The sequence below is a fragment of the Epinephelus fuscoguttatus genome, linkage group LG9 (assembly GCF_011397635.1).
Source record: "Epinephelus fuscoguttatus linkage group LG9, E.fuscoguttatus.final_Chr_v1".
In the NCBI taxonomy this organism is placed as follows: domain Eukaryota; kingdom Metazoa; phylum Chordata; class Actinopteri; order Perciformes; family Serranidae; genus Epinephelus; species Epinephelus fuscoguttatus.
The window spans coordinates 43246133-43265272 of record NC_064760.1 but is presented as its reverse complement, the minus strand read 5'-3'; the positions used below and the strand labels follow the sequence as shown (position 1 = coordinate 43265272).

At 40.3% G+C, this 19140-nt stretch overlaps 1 long non-coding RNA gene across 1 annotated transcript; it reads left to right on the top strand.

The window, feature by feature from the left end:
- Nucleotides 1–2087: 2087 nt before the first annotated feature.
- LOC125894717 (uncharacterized) lies at nucleotides 2088–17566 on the top strand. The gene is made up of 5 exons (XR_007450090.1): nucleotides 2088–2348; nucleotides 3971–4045; nucleotides 12335–12391; nucleotides 14116–14143; nucleotides 16515–17566. It is a non-coding gene; the product is annotated as an uncharacterized LOC125894717 (long non-coding RNA).
- Nucleotides 17567–19140: the final 1574 nt, after the last annotated feature.

The following is a 19140-nucleotide window of genomic DNA, read 5'->3' as shown; positions in this document are numbered from 1 at the left end:
TCATTGCAAATACCACCTAATCCACAAAGACCAGCGCTAATTGCCACAGGCAGTAAAGCGGTGCTATTTAACGCCAGTGAGACCCGTGTATTAAATCCGCGCAACTTCTCTTTCTCCCTCTCTCACCCTCTCTCTCACGCAAAATGATTGCAAATTTCACTCAGTTGGTGGTAACTGTGGAGCATAGCCTATATAAGGTGCTGTCATGCCAGGACTCCGGTAATCATGGCAGCAGTGATTGTAGCCAGGCGAAGGCACCGTAATGGCAGGCGCGCACCAGAAAGGATTTATCGGAAGAGAGTATCACTTTTTGATTTAAGTGACAATGAAATCATTTGCAGATACCGGTTGCCAGGCCGCATGATCCTTGCGCTACTAGATGACATCAAGGATGACATTGAGCCTGCCACCCAGAGATCCCATGCTTTACCTGGCATTGTCAAATTAGTGTCTAGTGATGCGCGGATGGGCTCTGACGGCATCCGAATCCGCATCTATCCATCAATCATCCATCCACCACCCATCCGAGCAAATTAATTTTCTGTAATTACAGACCCGCATCCACCCGCACCCGCATGTTTATATTATCAGGAAAGATTAGATCCTGACCGATCCCGTCAGCTGACTGACATTAAAATAATCAATAAAATGGCGCCGTTACTCCGTGCATAAAGGCGCACATTGGCACTCTTAATAAGGTAGGTCAAGACTTGACAAAGCCTCAGCAGAGATACAGAAAACTACAGACTACAAACAGCAGAACTGTTTCCACAAACTGAGTGATACTCCAAATGATGAATGAGTGAACTGATTATTGTGTAAAATTGGCTCCCCTTTAACTTTGTGACCTGATTCCAATGACAAAGCTGCCACTCAGCAGTGGCTCTGTTCATTAGCTATGGCCTACCAGCTTCCTTTCGAGGGATGCGGGGGATCTGATCCAGCTGACACTGTGCGAAACGTGGGGAACACTCTAGACAGGTCACCAGTCAATTACAGGGCTGACAAATACAGACAGACAACCATTCAACATTCACGACAGGTGATCTGAAGTTGCCAGTTGACCTAATTAACCTAACCTGCATGTCTTTGAATTGTGGGAGGCTGGAGGACCTGGAGGAAACCCATGCAGGCTCAGGGAGAACATGTAAACTCCACACAGACAGGCCCCTGCTGGAAAAGACAGTGTTTACCCCTACACCACCATCAGCAGTGTTATCATACAGAAATGCAAGTTGCAGATGTCAAACATAATGACTGGGGTGCCACAGTGGCCTGTTGGTTGGGATCCATACCATGTAGCCTAAATGTCCTTTTGCTGTCTGTCTGTATGCCTGTCTGCCTGTCTGTCTCTCTCTCTCTCCCTCTCTCTGTCTGTCACCCTCTCTCTATCAGCCTCTGTCTCTTCTGTCCTCCCTCTGTCTGTCCTCCTCTCTCTCTCTAAGTTTCAGCAGTGTAATAAGTTCCACATGGTATTTCAGTTTGCTGTCCAGTCCAGACAGCTGCCTGATGCAGAAAAAGCCCAAATTTAGAAGAAATATGAAAATTGTCAAACACTTTTTTCATTCACTGAGGAAACTAACCCCCGCCACACACACACACACACACACACACACACACACACACACACACACACACACACACTCCTTCTTTTTTCCATTTCTCTGTTCACTCTTTCTTCCCTTCTTCTCATTTTTCTCTTCTTCCTTTCCCATTTCTTTCCTCTTCTCTTTCCCTGCCCCCTCCCCTTCCCTCTTCACATCCCCTTTGTTTCTCAGCTTCTGTCTCATTTTACTTCTCCTCCTCCACTCCTAAATCTGCCCCTTTCTTTCCATCTTTCTCATTCCCTCCTCTCCTCTGTTTATCCGTCTGTGTCTCCTGTCCCTCCATCTTTCCCAGGCAGACTTTACAGGTCACTTCTTGGTCCCTCTGACATCAGCCAATCAGTCATGTTTAGAGGGGCCATTCCCTGGTGTAAGGCCCGCCCCCCAGTGACCATACAAGGTAACAGTGGAATGCATGGCTTGGCAGTCCATCTGCTTCATAAGAGAGAGAGACACACACACACACGCACACACATACAGAGCAGAGGGTGTCCTACACTGATGAGCAATCCTAGTTCAGTCTGATTTGAACTTCATCTTAGTGTGAAAGGACTAGTGGGCAAACTTCCCCCTCAGCTGATCACTGCTGCAAAAGCAGCCTGACAACAGACAGCCAAGTCAAGAATTAACCTGCCAGTGGAGATGACAAACTTCAAGAAAAGCTCATGAGTCCAGTGGTGAAGCAGTGAAGCAGCTCCAAGCACAGCAGCACCTCAGCTGACCTGCAGCAGGAGACTCAATCAGGTATGGTCACAGACATGACTCTTACCAGTGTTTTTCAACCTTTTAGTACTCTACTATAAATCATGTAGACTGTGTATTACACCACTACCAATCATTTTTTTCAAAACACAGTTTTATTTCATTTTAAATGCATCGCTTGACTTAGGCCATCCTTAGATGATGTCAAAGTAAAATTTTTGCAAATTTATTAGAAGGGTTGGCACAGCATTATGACACCAAGAAATCATATGAGAGAGGACTTGATAACAAATAAGAGCACTCCAGTGAAATGATTTGTCAGTCCAAAACAGAGCTCACTGTGAAACACATCTGCTGCTGGCTAAATTAGAGATTTAAACAGTGTCAGAATATCAATGTGACCTCTGTTACAACTCAGGTGTATAACACAACCAATTTAATACAGCATGAAATTATGCCATGATGCTCTGGCCAATGCCAACGGTGTAAGCAGCCATATACATAAAGATGTTGTAGTTATTCATGCTACATGCCATTTTTTTAATGGATGACTTGAGTTAATGACCAGTCTCAGCTTTATATCTTTTTCATAGTTACAGGATTCAGTGGACATTCAGTGCACAGTCCAACATGCTTCAAAACTAACTCTTACAGTCTGACATAGACTGCAATGAAGTTTTTATGAAACCCATCATCAACCCACAGTGTGACATGCAGCAAACACATAAGACTGCTGTCATCACAGAGACTGCAGGGGCCTTGAGACGAATGACTTAAGTCAAGCAAGTTTTTCTGAATCATAGATTAAGTGAAAAAAAAAGAAATGTGGAGGGACAAAAACAAGCATTTAAAACATTGTAGTATGCTTTTATAAATGTTCAGATGTCATGTACAACTAAGAGTAAAATCTGGTATGGTACATAAACATTTGTAAAGGCCCACTTTCTGTCTATATGAGGGTGTGTTACTGAGTCAAATGAGTTGCTACAGTTCTTACTGAGATTGTCACAGGACTGTAACTCTTGCATTCTGGATCACTTCACTCAGTCAGTTGCATCAAAACGACATTTTCACTTGTTCCCATTGAACCAGCCTGGAATGGACTTTCTTTTTGTCTAAATAAAAACATAATTTCATTGTCTCCACCAATATATTTACAGGGCTAACACACATAGACCCATGTACACACTATCATTCAAAGTGAGCAGTTATAGTCTAGCCTGGGGGTTGGAACTCAACAAAAGAAACAGCTTTCTACTGTACAAACACACATGCAACCTGTGACAAGGAGTTGAAGTAGAAAGTCCACTTTGCTTTGTTTTAAGGTGTAACAGGTCAAAAAGGTTAGCTGCTGATTTAGATCCTCCAAATTCACCTCACTTGGTGGAAAAGGGATCAGCTTGCATCCTGGGAGAGGGGAGGGCGGTGTGGGGTGAGGTTCTGTCCTTGAATGGGATAAAATGGCAATAATCGGATATGATCCTTCTACAGTATGGCTGACATCAGTCTCACACAGCACCTCATGTCACAAAGCATCAATGACTAGGAGCAAATTTACACCACAGACAATGTGTACAACAAGGTATTAAACAAAGAGGAAACTGTTAGTGATTCATAAACAGACATGCTGTACATGTACTCATTATTCATTTCTTTCCCTTCAGAACACTGCTGTGTGTCCTTGCGCTCAGACAGAGGAACAAGGAGGACAATCAGGAGGTGTGGAAGAGACAGACCGGGTAGGAGCACCACTCACTCACACACACATACACATTCATGCGCATGTGCGCGCGCACACACACGCGCGCGCGCACACACACACACACACACACACACACACACACACACACACACACAAATTCTTGTACTTCTGTCTTTGCAAGGACCCTCATTGACATAATGCATTCTCTAGCCCCTTACCTTATCCTTAACTTTGACAACTAAATGCCTAAGCCAACCCTTACACTAACTCTATCCTAAGCCTAATTGTAACCTTAACCCTATAAACAAGTCTTTACCCTCAAACAGGCCTTTACAGAAGTGAGGACCGGCCAAAATGTCCTCACTTTCCAAAAATGTCCTCACTGTGTGAAATACGCATTGAGGTCCTCACTATGTAGCATGTACAAATATAGGCACACACATTTGTCTTACTAACCTTGTGAGGACCCTCACTGATATAATGCATTCTCCAGCCCCTAACACTACCCTTAACCATCACTACTGAAAGCCTAATCTAAACATAATTCCAACCTGAACCTCTAAATTGAATCTTAACCTTCAAACTGTCTTTTTAAGCACTGAGGTCAAGCAAAGCTGTCATCACACTGCAGAAATGTCCTGACTATAAGGTGTAAAGGAATAGTTCAACCCTAAATGACCATTTGTATATAATTACTCATCCCATGTTAGGATGTATTCATGAAGAAAACATTGTCTTTCTCGCCTGCCTTCACACGAAGAATCCAAAAATGACAAACATTCTTAATAAAATGAAGTAAACAGGGACCATGTTTAACAGTGAAAAGATATCAAAACATCTGTTTACAAACTGCAATATAATCCAAGTCTCATTATACAGTTGTATGCTCAGTACTTCCCAAACACATTGCATTACCTTGCTGTCAGCCCGTTCCAACAGGGACTGAAAGTGAAAGCATAGATAAGTTTTACTTTTAGTTGCTGTTGGAAAGGGCTTACAGCAACGCATGTGTTTGGGAAGCACTGAGCATAAAAGAGACTTGGATTATACTGCAGGAGTTGTGTGAGAGTTTGTAAATGTATGTTTTGACAAGGTTTTTGTTAAATGTGGACCCTGTTACTTCAATTTGTGAAGAATGTTTGTTGTTTTTGGATTCTTCAGTCACCTGGGGCATTTGACAAAATGTTTTTTTCACATTCAGGGCCAGTATTCCTTTAGAACTGTAAATGAGCCTTACACAGATAGCAGTACAAGCCCCACACAAGTGTGTTTTGACAGGACTTGACAGCACATTCAGTGCAACAATACATTTTTTTTTAGTTTATTCCTCTGACTTTAATTTGAAACTTTGAGTATTCTGTAAATCAGAGAGAATAACCATTGTTACATACACTACTTTCAATAGCAGCTCTGTTTCTGTGACTGTCACTGATTATTGTTTTTAATCCTGATTTCCCCCTATATTCCCTCTGAAGTGGCATTAAAGACAGTCTGGCTGGTGAGCCTTGAGGAGGTTAATGGAAATGTGACAATGTGTCATATCAGGGTTCCCATATCCAGATATAGCTTATAAAATCTGTGTTGCAATCCCCCAGCAGTCAGGAGCTGCTGTCCTGCTGAGGACTGGGATGGACATGAGAAAGTGCACAGAGGGAGGAGAGGAGGAAATGCTCTATTTATTGACTGAGCAGTCAAACGTCTTAGGGGCACTGGGTTAGGAGGACTTTCACATAACCCCCTACAAACACACACTCACACCAGTCCCCCTCTGGGACCAAGAGACCAAATTCTCAGGGTCGATTTCACATGCAAGAAGGGGTGGGGGGGTGGGGGGGGTGTTCCATCCAAACTGACTGCCGGACACACATGCAGGAGCCCTGCACTTTGTTATGCTTTGACTTTTTTTTCTTTATTCAAATCACACAAATCTCACTGTGCTTCTATGTGAACCTATAAACACAAAGTAAACTACCTTAGTGACCATTTTGGTTTTTCCACTGATGTAAGACTTCATGCAAGAAGCTTTGAAGAACAGAAAAAGATCTGTGTGCCTTTTTCCTGCTGGCAAAACCCCTGATGGTCTTGAAAGGCCTATGTACCTAACCTTTCATTTCCTTTGGACTGGACTACTTGTGGACTGGATGGAGTGACTTGAGATCAGTGTAGAAGAACCTGTGTTGTCTTTAACGTTTTGGTTACGATAACAAAAGCGAGTCTGTAGCATGTGTTATGTATACAGTATGTACCATCTTGCTTTTCAGTATGTTAAGGGTTTGCTGTTGTAGAACACCACCCTTCATGACAGCAGCTCCAGCACCCTGTAGGCATGAGTTGTGAGCAGTAACTGTAAACCAAAAAGCGTTTTTTCCTGCTCCACCGTAGATTTTTTCTTATTCACCCTATCGTCCAGTGACAGTCCGATTTTTTGGCCACCTTCGAATACAACATGTTGGAAAATCAAGATGTTGTTAGCAATACCAGTTCAACCCAGGTTAGCCATTGTTGGCAATACCACTTGATAACAGCGAATTACGATATTCATTCATTCAGTCATTTTCCGTAACCGCTTATCCTGTTGGGCTGGAGCTGACATTAGGCAAGAGGCGGCTTACATCCTTGACAGGTCGCCAGACTTGGCAGGGCTAACATATAGGGACAGACAACCCATCACGCTCACATTCACACCTATGGACAATTTAGGATCACCAATTAACCTAACCTGCTAATTTTAGTCCCTTTGACTGTATGATACAATGACGCACTGCAACGTATTCTCATAGAACAGTTTGTTTGATATCCTCTGAATTTGTGCCCCATGAATGAAATTATGTCCTTCACGTACAATTGAGTAATTAATGAAAACTTACGGAGGTTAGGTTTATGCAATAAAAGCTACTGTGGTTAGTTTTAGGAAAAGAAACCTGGCCGGACATTCCTTAAAATGACTCAGAGTTCACAGAGATTCAAACACAGATCCATCCCAACCTTCCTCCTTACAAGCACTTGGGACTGCTTCCTTGTTTACTGCTATCAGCACATTGGTTACGTGATCGCAGACTTTCAAAATATGTATGTACGAATTAGGGTGCATCGATTTTCATAGGAAAACATATGAAAAATTTGTGAGAACAGCCTGTGCACTGCCACAACTGTTAACTAACCTGTTCTCTGGCCTGTCTGTAACACTGAACATGATGCACTGGTTAAAAAAAAAAAAAAAAAAAAAAATCAGAAAGGCAAATTTATCTGATCTGCTGGCAGTGGGAAATGAGTCAATTGCTTTCTTAATGGGTATTCCTGATTTAAAAAAAAAAAAAAAGAAAACACATATATGCAGTAATTTTGTTGGGAAAAGGTTCCTTTTTGTACCACTAGGTTCCCCCAGGACGCCTCCCCAAGCTCCTCATAACACTAAATTCTTTTCATCACCCCCTAAAACATCATTACAGCCCTTCAGGGCATCACCAACAAGTCCCTGCTGTAGCTGCTCTGATCAGCCTCCAATGTTTGACTCACTGCACACTGCAGCATTGCCATTTTTGGTAATTGATTTTAAGACCCACTTTAACCATCACTTTTATGTGTTGTACTCTGACACAGTGTTTAGCTCTTTAATCAGCAGAGTTGTAAATCTGACTCCAACTTTTCTGGTGACTCTCCACACATGTGAGGTTTTTCTGAAGCTTTTCATTAACGACAAAACTGAATTCATATCACACAGGTGACATTCAGCTGTGTGTGTGTGTGTGTATGTGTGTGTGTGTGTGTGTGTCTGTGTGTCTGTGTGTGTCTGTGTCTGTGTTTGAAAGAGAGAGAGAGAGAGAGAGAGAGAGAGAGAGAGAGAGAGAGAGGGAGAGATTTAGTGTGACACTCAGACAGACAGAATAAAATGGAGAGAGGGCTTCCTGTGTGTGATTTACAGAGCCAAGGGGAAAGAGAAAGAAGACCATATTAGGCAATGTTTGGCTCAACAGGAGAGATGGCTTTGACTGTTATCACAGCCTGTCTAAACACACACCCATGTGCACACACACACACACACACACACACACACCCATGTGCACGCACACACGCGCACACACACACACACACACACACACACACACACACACACACACACACACACACTGTAGCCTGTAGTCAGACTGTGACTAGTCTGAACAGTGACCCTTTTCCATCACAGAGAGTTCATGTTCTGATTCTGATGATTCAAATCTTTGGCAGATTTTGGCTTGCCATTAAGTAATGAAACATTTCAGTTTTTAGCTTTTTTATGTTTGTTTTATTTACTTAGGTATGGAGTGATTTTATATTATAGTAAACCATTATGAGTCAACTAGGCAGTATTTATACGTTGGCTGTGCTGACTCCCATCATCAAGCATTCTCTCACTCCTTTGCTGCCTGTCTGTAGTGGAACTGTTTTTTAGCTGTGAGAGAAAACTAAAGGGTGACTGAGGATAATCAGAATGAGTTCAGCTGTCACCCTTTAACCTTGGTAACTGTCTGTTCTGTGATAGCATTGCACTTTAATTACCTCCACTGAAGAAAGGAAAGCTCCATTTTACCAGCAGCTGCCCCTCGAGCAGCTTACCAGCTGCTCTGACATGATAAATGTCTTGACCAGGGATTCCAGGGCCCCTCTCAGCTCCAGAGCCACCGAGTGAACCAAGCTTTTGTCTCTGCTTACCAGCAGAAAGAGATTTTATATGAAAGGAAATCTGAGCAGATTTGCAAATTATTATTCGATGGCAAAAGAATGAGAGCAAGCAGCTCTATTGGCTCTTCTTGACCAAGTGTGGGGTGGATGCACTGATTCCTCTGAATATCTTTGATATGGTCAGGCTATAGAGCTGTTGTTTTTAGCCCAGTTGTATATGATTGCTTGCAGCTGGTGAAAGATGTTGTCATGTTGTGACCCTGTGTTTTATTTCACTGGATAAATAAAGGTGCGTCAGGTGTTTGTAGCCCTTCTTACACAGAGATGGAGCTATAGAGCCACTACGAAGTCCCTTTATTATGCCGCCTTTGCATTTTTACACAGAACCATGCAATTTCAGTGTTTGATTTTAGATAGCACGCCAGTATTGTAGAAGTATAAGAGGCAAGACAGGTGTGACATGTAACACATCAACGTCAGCTTCTGGTGTGACAGATAACATACATGTTGGCAGCACTTTATAAGCCCTAACAATGGCATTAACATGTCAATAACAATCATTTACCATCTCTGTACCATCTCTGATCTCGTCTTCTGCTTGAAGGGTAAGGAGCTCTCAGACCTCATTGCTTTCCCAATTATAAGACGTTTTTGTCTTCTGTTCTATTGCTTTGAGTTCACTGCTGACTGCCATCAGCTGCTTTTTAAATCTCCCACAGTGAATCACACACACATCATCAAAACATCACATCCATGCCACTCATGATCCCGTCCTGTCAGCTGTGCCTTTTATATAGGTTTTGTTTCTATGCTGTTACTACTTCCAGAGCCGACTTAAAGGCAAGACAACTCTGTCCCTCCATTCCACAATTGTGCCTTCTATACTGAACAGCTAGTGTGAAATGATGGTGGGTAATTCCTGCCTTGAAGAGACAGTGTAAAAGGGCCATAAGAAAGTTCACACAAGAAGTGAAGTCTAATAATAAATAATAAAATAATCCCCAGAATTTGTTAAGTACCAGATTTCCATTTTGACTATGTCCAGTACGTCAGGAAACAATACATCATAGCTTATTACTTAATGTCAGATTTTTAAATCCAATTTTATTGGATTTCCCCTGGAGTCGCATGTTTTGATCCATGTGAACTTTGGGTCATTTTAAGGTACACCCTCATCATGTTCCTTTTCCTATGCCTAACCACAGCAATTTTCATTGCCTAAATGTAACCTCAATAACTTTAGGTTAGCTACGTAACTGTATGTTATGTAATTTTGTCATTTGTGGGGTGCAAATTCGTAGGATGTCATACAAACTGTACTGTGAAAATACGTTGATATTTTGAGAAAAACTGGCATTTCCGTTTCCAAAGGGGGCCCACTGAACTCTCCCCTTAAGTTATGTGAATGAAAAGGGATCCTATGGGTACCACAAGTCTCCCTAAACTGGAGAAAGCTTGCTCCCAGTAAATGGTTTGTTCCTTACAGTCCATGTACTCATTCAAATTAAAGCTGTAGATTTGTCTTTTAAAGATATGAGAAAGTCATATGAATGAAAACGGGTTCTATGGGTACCCACAAGTCTCCCTAAACTGGAGAAATCTTGTTCCCAGTAAAAGGTTTGTTCCTTACAATTAATGCACTCCTTCAAATTAAAGCTATTTGTCTTTTTAAGGAAAAGGACAACGAGCCGATAAGGAGAACAATGACTTGTCTAACATGTACAGATATGTATCACATTAAAACAGGATTGTTGTGAACTCAAAATGTCAACTGTACTGGTATTAGTCTATGCACATCAGATAATTAGTAATAATAACTGTAAAATAAGTAACAAACGTATGTCAGAATGCAATTCAGTTGTGGCTTTTGGTTTTGATGTGCCATGACAAGATTTTCAGTGGCCCCATCTGGGAAAATCTATCTAATCTATCTATAAAAATTTTCTGGGAGCACCACTGCTGGATGCTGGTCAAATATTCATGCTGCCATGGTCTCAGCCTACTTTTTATTCAGTCTTCAACTTGATGCTCCTCTGTATTGGGCTCCTCTTGAGATTTGGCCTTGAGGCAACGTATCCTCATACAACGGTTCATATGGCATCCTATGAGTTAGCGCTCCACAAATTATGGTACATACTTCATGTAAAGTTACACACTTAACGTTAACTTAGGGAGGCTCAGTTTGGGCAAGTAAAGTTACTGTGGTTAGGTTTAGGAAAAGAAACATGGTGCAGATATACCTTAACATGGGTAAAAGTTACACAGATTTGAAAACACAACTCTAGGGGAAAGTCCCAGGCGAAAGTCTTGTGTATTGTGACCCATCCACCACCCCAACCTCTCTCCTTGTCAGACCACTTTCCAGTTGATTCTTTACCCCTGTCAGCACATTGGTCATGTGATCACAGCCTTCTGATTACATGGGTTATGCACAAATTACTTGCTCATCATTATGTGGGATATGTACGAATTTTGGCACATTACTTTTCATAGGAAAACGTATGAACAGAACATGAGAACATCTTGCTTGAAGATAATATACTGCTAAGAATTCACTAACAGTACTGATGGAGCTACAGGCTGAACTTCTTCATGTATCATATTTTCACACTTTCCATACTTAAACTGAATCCAGTTTTAACCAAAGCTATACAAACTAAACATCTTGGCACAGTATGCTAAAAATCCTTACAGGAACAAGCTGAAGCTGACACAGATGATGACGAAGATGATGATGATGATGATGATGATGATGATGATGATAATTGTAATAAGGAAGAAATTTAGTAGGTCTGAAACTTTGGAACAGGATGCAGGCTTGAGGCTTGAAGTCATGTATCACACACACACACACACACACACACACACACACACACACACACACACACAGAATCAGGCTGGGAGAGGGCAGATTTGTTTGTTGGTTTGGTTTAATGAGGGCAACACTTCCTGCGGACAGACCTCGAGACATGACCTAGTGTGGGATTGTGACTTTTTGTGCGCTGTGTGTGTACATGTGTATGTGTGTGTATGAGAGTGTGTCTGTTTGTGTGTGTGTGTGTGTGTGTGTGTGTGTGGTGTGTGAGACAGAGAGAGAGGGAGAGGGAGAGAGAGCAGGTCTTACTTCTTAATATGGGCTTGTTGGGCCCAGAGCAGAGGGAGAAGGACAGAGTGAGATAAAGGCCTCCTCTCTCTCTGCTGCCTTTTAAGTGAGTCTCTCCCCACTGTGACTAGAAAAGGGAATGAATGTAGCCAGCTGGAAGAAGGAGGTGGGGGTGGGATGGGGGGGCAGACTATCAGTGGGAGCGATCACAGACTGGAAGAGGGAATGTTTATCCAAAGCAGCAATCCCATTTTCCATGATCCCCAAAATAAAAGGCTGGCTCAGGCCTTATATGGGCAGACTGGGAGTTTCCAGCCGAGCAGAGTCACAGCATTCTTGGAAAACACCACTTCTCCTCCACTCCCTCTATCTTTATATGTCTCTCTCTCTCTCTCTCTCTCTCTCTCTCTCTCTGTGTGTGTGTCTCCTCTCTCTCCTGCATGCACTCAGTGGCATATACAATAACTGCTTGAGTGTCAGTGATGGTGCTCAGACAACATTAAAGCCACTGAGAACACTGCAACTGTATAGTTTAATTAAGAATGTGTGTTTATCTCCTACCAGGTATTGCTGTTGAGATAATGGAGCTCATAGATGGAGATCCAACAGTCTGCACTTGGGGTAAGAAAACAACTTCAAGACCCAACAGAGTGTTGTTTGTGTCACACTTCAGCTTTTGTTGGTTTCAGAAAAAGGAAGAGGTTTAATAACTATATCCTATAAGTATATTTGATATGAATACAGAAATGTTCCCACAGAGGCTTCTTATCTTTCAGAACATTTCATCTCCTGAGATCACAAGGAGCTATTTCCACCACTGCCCCCCTCAGCCTTTCAAGTCCAGAGACCAGTTGCACAAAACATCTTAAGTTCTCTCCTTAAGTATGACACTTACTGTTTTTATTTTTCCTTAGCTGAGGGACTTACACAATTGCACAAAATCCCTTAAAAGGTTTCCTTAGTTAAGGAAAAACTTATTTACTCATTTACTGTGTTGAAAGAGATTTTACAGTGGTACAAGTTTCCATGGAGAGTGTTTGTTTGCTTGGATTCACAATTGTAATTCCTGTTGTTCTCTCACAATGTTGTCTTATAGTTAGAAAAGAAAGAAGAAAAGAAGACAAGAGAACCATATTGGTCAGAGGAGGAAAAGATTAGACCTCTGGAGGAATACAATCATATTACAAAATAAATTTGATCCCCAAGTACCAGAAAACAGAGAATGATTGGAGGAAGAAATTGCAACAATTAATTCAGTCAAATCTAAAGTGTAAAATCAAAATTGTATCCACTGGGTTCTGCTGGTTTCAGAACACACAGTTTTTTTTTTCATTTATCACCACCAGTCACCGGTCATGTTGCAGTTAAGATAGAGTCAGAGGTACCTTAATTTTTTTTTTGTTTGTTTTGTTTTTCTACATTGCTTTGGTTGCTAGGGTCTTTTGTGCAATGGTCTTCAAGTAGGCTATAAGACCAAGACAAGGAAAATACCATGAATACTTAAGTGAACATTTTCAGGAAAGCTTAAAGAGAAGCCTAATGGAAGTTTTGTGCAATCGATTTTATTATGAGTAAACCTTAACTAGGGGCTTTAAGGAAAATCTTAACTTAAGGTGTTTTGTGCAATCAACCCCAGAGTCTTAGCTGTTTTATAGAGCCTTGCCATAACTCTAGAACAAACAATAAGAAAAAGTGTGTTAGCAAGGTGTAGTTCCACGAGGGGCACAATTTTGATCCCAAAGTTGGGGGCCACAGTTAGTCTGGGCAAATCTTCAAAAGGGCTTTAGTTTTTCAGTTACCCCTACCCAAGGTAGAACAAACCATGGCCATGTTCTTCATTATTTTGGCCGTCATGAAATTAATGGTTGGAACAAAACTATTTTCTACAGCAAAATACAGCAAAACAGTTGATGAAACTGATCAATATACTGACTCACCCCACTGCTGAAAAAGTGCAGAATAAAACTACTCCTAGATGGTGGAGTACCTACTTAATCTCATGTCATTTAAAATTTTCAAATTAAAATTTGCACCAGTAGTGTTGTGATATTTGCCCTACACCTCAAAGCAATTTAAATATTTAAATATGTCTGAAACTGGAGCCCAGAGGCTTTTAATTACAAAGTTGTCATAGACAGAAGGTAATATGCTAATGTTTGATGGTATGTTGACACAGTTGAAGCCAATAAATTTGCACAAAAATAAAGGTGGTGCAATAAATCAAATGTGAAAAGTTAAATGCATTTTTCATATTAATATGTGACAAAGTGTGTGTATCTGTAGATGGTCAGTTGTCTGCTGTTGTAGTGGCTCTCTTTGAACTAAGTATGTGTGTTGTATTTCAGATGTCAGAGATGAGCATATAGTAGAGAGGTGTGTATCACACACACACACACACACACACACACACACACACACACACACACACACACAAACACACAGAATCATTTTCTAAAGCTGTATTTGTGAGAGTGTGTATGTATGTGTGTAGAATGTCTGAGGGAGCAGCAGCATGACAGGACGTTGGTATTATGTTGGTCTACTGGGGGTTAAAACCATTTCCTGTTTACCCCTCCCCAACCGAAATGTTTGTGCTGTCCTCTGTCTCTCTCTTACACACACACACACACACACACACACACACACAGATCCTGCCATTATCATACCTCAGCATTCTGAGACTAATGTCACTTGCATCACTGATGCTAGCTTTAATTGTGAATCTACTTCATTCTGATTCATATAAGCTAACAATGGCTCATCTGAGTGTCAGTGACTTCTGTATAATAGCTCTCTGTTAACTGGGAAGACAGCTTGTATGATGTACATGATGTAAAGTCAAACAGATGGAACTACAGGTTTGGCTCAATACTGAGTTTACTTTTTCACACAGTCTGCACAACACAAGTCACTGTGGACTAAACTGTACATTACTTCATTGCTATGACCCGAAATGCATTCAATGACCACATCTTTCAAACTCCAAACTGGTTTCTCATTCGAACTCTACCACCACCAGACCTCTGTGTATTTACTGTCCAGTTTGCACATTTTTACATATTATATGCTATTGTAAAAACTGTAAAACATAACACGAAATGAACATAAATTAGACTGCAGTCTGCTACATTCTGCAGTTTCTAAATTTAGGAAAATAATTAAGAAAAACTTAACAAGCATTTGCTGAGCTGGGATATGTAACACATTTCATTCCTTGATCACCTCTCTGAAAGACTTGTGACAGGTAAGGAAAGGGGGGAGTGAGGTGTAAACGAGGACATTTTGTCATTGTATTGAACAAACAATGACACAATGAATGTTGGATGCCAGCACATATCTGCACAAGAGATGGATCAGGCATGCAAAAAGATTCAGAAGACAGGACTGATTAGCACAGTTATATTTCTCTCTCTGTCATAATCCTCTACTTGTATGTCTAGTGTTGTTTTGCATTACAGGGATAAGGATTGCAGCAATATACCGGTTTTAAGGTATACTGTGATATATCATACTACGTGCATATGCTTATCTACAATATTGAAATAGGATTCATAGGACCCTAACTGAGTCTAGTTTGTAGGATTTAGGGACATCTGTTGTAGGTATATAGTTTTTAACTTAGTTTTCATTAGTGTATAATCAACCAAGAATTGTTGTGTTTGGTTAACTTAGAATAGATGTTTATATTCTACAGTAGCTCAGAATGGACAAATCAAACACTGACATTTTTGTGTTTTCGTGTTGGCCCCTGTGGTTCTGCTACACGCTTGGCACACAAGAAAAGTTTCAGCTCATTTGCAATCTGCAGCCTCACCACTAGATGCCACTACTGGACCGTTAATGTATTAAGTTCAATTTTATGTGCATGGAATTTACTCTGTGCCCTTTTTTTGTTGTTGTAATGTAATCTCAGTTTGTGCCAAATAGATAGATAGATGAATAAATGAATAAGATGTAATGCCACCTGCTGTTAGTGCTGTTTTAGTTTCTTGTTCAACGAGTGACAGAGTTATTGTTGGGAGACAGATGTTGTCAGTGTTGTGGTACAAGAGTTAATCCAGTCCAGTGCCTTAAGTGCCCAAACTTTTTTTAATGGGGGCAGGATCAGATAATGTGAAAATACCTGGGAGCCAGCTGCTCCTGTCATCATTCAGGTTTTTAAATAAGAAAAAAGTTTCCATACAAATGAGACAAACGCAACTGTTTCGCCTTTAGGTGAAAAAGTATTCAACTTTCAACCACCCTTCAAAGCAGCGGCTCTCGCTGTCGACTTAACACTCCTCTGCTGTGGCCACGTCTGCTATCGTTCCATTGCTTGTCAATCAATCAATCAATCAATCAATTTTATTTATAAAGCCCAATATCACAAATCACAATTTGCCTCACAGGGCTTTACAGCATACGACATCCCTCTGTCCTTATGACCCTCGCGTTTTTGTTTACTGCCTGCTTATGAAAACACATTAGTTCCACCTGCATAGTTCCTTCTTAGTGCATCTCTACAAACTGTATGACAATCCTATATCATAGGGTGAATGGAAAAAATGCAAATTGATCTTGTTTGATTAACTCATATTGTGTGGCGGGCCAGACTTTGGACATACCTGCAATAGTGCATTTTGAAAATTAGATGCTGCATTTCAGTAAAAAGAACTGTGAGAACAGTCTTGAAGAGAATTATGTGTTACTAATTGTAATTGCATGGGTTATTGTGTCTAAACTGACTGACTGTGTTTTTCTCCAGGTGACTCCCTGGTCCATCCCTGTGGCCCATGGTGCAGTGCTGCATCTCTGGTCAGTTGGTAGTCTGAGATGAAGCACTGTAGCTCGGGACAGAGGACACTAATAGCCGTCTATCCACAGTCAGGAAACAGCATCTAGCAGCAGCTCTCCAGGGCTCAGGTCTGCTTCACACAGGCAGAATGATATGTAACAGAAACGACACTGTAATCAGAGACACGTTGTGGATGACTATCAGCCAGGAATTTAGATAAGTCTGAACCATTCCACAAAGGTTACTCATTTTTTAATTCATAGTGAAGTTGTTGTTGTGTAACATTAATTTATTTAAAGAACATAGACATAAAATAAAACAAAATTGTCTCAAAATGAGAATTTTACACTTTTTCTTGATGTATGTTTGAAATATTCTATGATAATATTTTTAATAATTTTGTAAATTACTTAATGTGTCATTACTTTATTTTAAGGAGTTACTATTAAATTCAACATGAAACTTTTTAAATGAATGAATTCTGTTTATGACCTCTGTCTACCAAATGCAGTGATTTTGGTGTATAGATATGGCACTGTAAGAACAAGGAAAGAAAAGTGTGTGACAGTTTCAGATCTTCTGATGTGCAGTCTACATACAGGAAGTACAACCACAGCTCAACTTGTGCATGTGAAGAATGGGATCCAGTGGTGTGGATGTGATGATAGATGGATAACATCAGAAGAGGAAGAGCTCACTGACCTCTTGTTTTTCTTCTCCTCTCTCCTGGGGTCCAGTTTTCCCAGGAATCCCTTGACCTATCAGAAAGGGGGATTCCTGGAAATACTGTTCTTGGGGGCGGGGCTTATCATCAATTCCATGTACACTACGTTGAACCATAATTATGTATGGTGAGTGTGATAATGTTACAGCTTTAAATTGAGTTAGTCTTGTCTATATGTAGTGTTTAGACATGAGAGAAACACATCATTCATTATTATTTCACTCCAGTTCAAAGTTACTTGTCATGTTCCTGTTGATGAGATTCAGTGATGAGCTGAATAAATATTCAAAACAAAGCAGTATTTGCATATATTGTAATTTCTATATATGAATACACAGTTTGGGATTAGTTAAAAGAAATTAGAAAAAAATGATTATCAGGAAGAAGTACTCAGTTCTTCCGCTTAAAGGTAGGGTCTGGAGGATTTTCCAGTTACTGTTTGTAAACACACATTCAAATTTGGCCCCTCCTATCAGGCTCAACTCTCCCGGGTGTACGGAGCCTGGAGGTACGGAAGAAGGCTTCACAGAAGAGGTTCAGGCAAAGCTCGTGCTGGTGCACGCTCGGACACGCTTGGACACGGCACCTGCGCTCTCTCATTGGCTGGGGAAATCTCTGCCCAAAAGCAGTCCGAGCTCACAAAAACATCAAAATACAGTTAAAGGACAGGAGCTCTGCAAACAGAGTCACCACCACACATGAGTAGAAGCCCATAGGTGATGATTAAGCAGGATTTCATTTGTATATGTCTATATTTTGTTTTGTTTGAAAATCCTCCAGATCCTACCTTTAAGTTAGGAACCCAGCAAACCACAGCAAAGAATCCTTTGCAGTTATCGTGGCATGTTTTTAAAATCCGAGGTAATAGTTTATAACAACTATCATTAATAAATGGTAAGTGATGGTTAATTAAACTTTAGTTAATAGTAATGAAATTATAATTAATAATGTGATGATGACGTGTGATCATTATAATATTGCTACATATATATATATATATATATATATATATATATACATATATGTGTATATATATATATATATATATATATATATATATACACATATATGTATATATACACACATGTGTGTGTGTGTGTGTGTGTGTGTGTGTGTGTGTGTGTGTATATGTATGTATGTATATGTTTGGATTATTATTTAAGATAGAAATTTTAAAAAAAAAATCTCACAGGATAAGGGCACAGTTCACTATTCACTATCTGGGTTGAGTATACATTTTATAACTTCTTCTTTACTGTTATTGCTATAAATTGAATTTATTATATTATATGCGTAAAATAAGTCAGGGTTGTCAGTTTACACAGTGATAGAATGGTTATCCCTTTAGGGAAAATGCTGGAAACTGCTGTCTTAAATAATAACCCAAACTTTAAAAATGTAATACAATTTTCTCCACAGAAATTAATTTAATGTTGAGATTAAAAAAAAAAAGCCTTGCTATCCACCATAAAGCTTTGGCAACCTCTAGTGGTTGGACCCACAGGTTGGGAACCAGTGCTCTAAAGTACCCCTACCCTCACAATTTGAATATTGTATCAGTAATTTATTTTAAAATTGAAATTGTTGTTGCTGGGTGGTTGTGTAAATTTTCTTTGTAATTCCATCATTCTTTTTTCATGTGGTGCAGTGTTGCATATTGACAGTGACATTCTGTTCAAACTGTGTTCAGTATAACAATCAGGCACAATTCTATTATCAGTACACACCTCATCACTCCTTCATACGTCATCAATAAAAGATTTTATGGGGCCAAATGGATGTTACTTGGTGCCTTTTGAACTCCTTATTAATCATTAACTCATTATTATGAACATTATAGATGGTTTACAACTCAATTATTTACTGCTAACA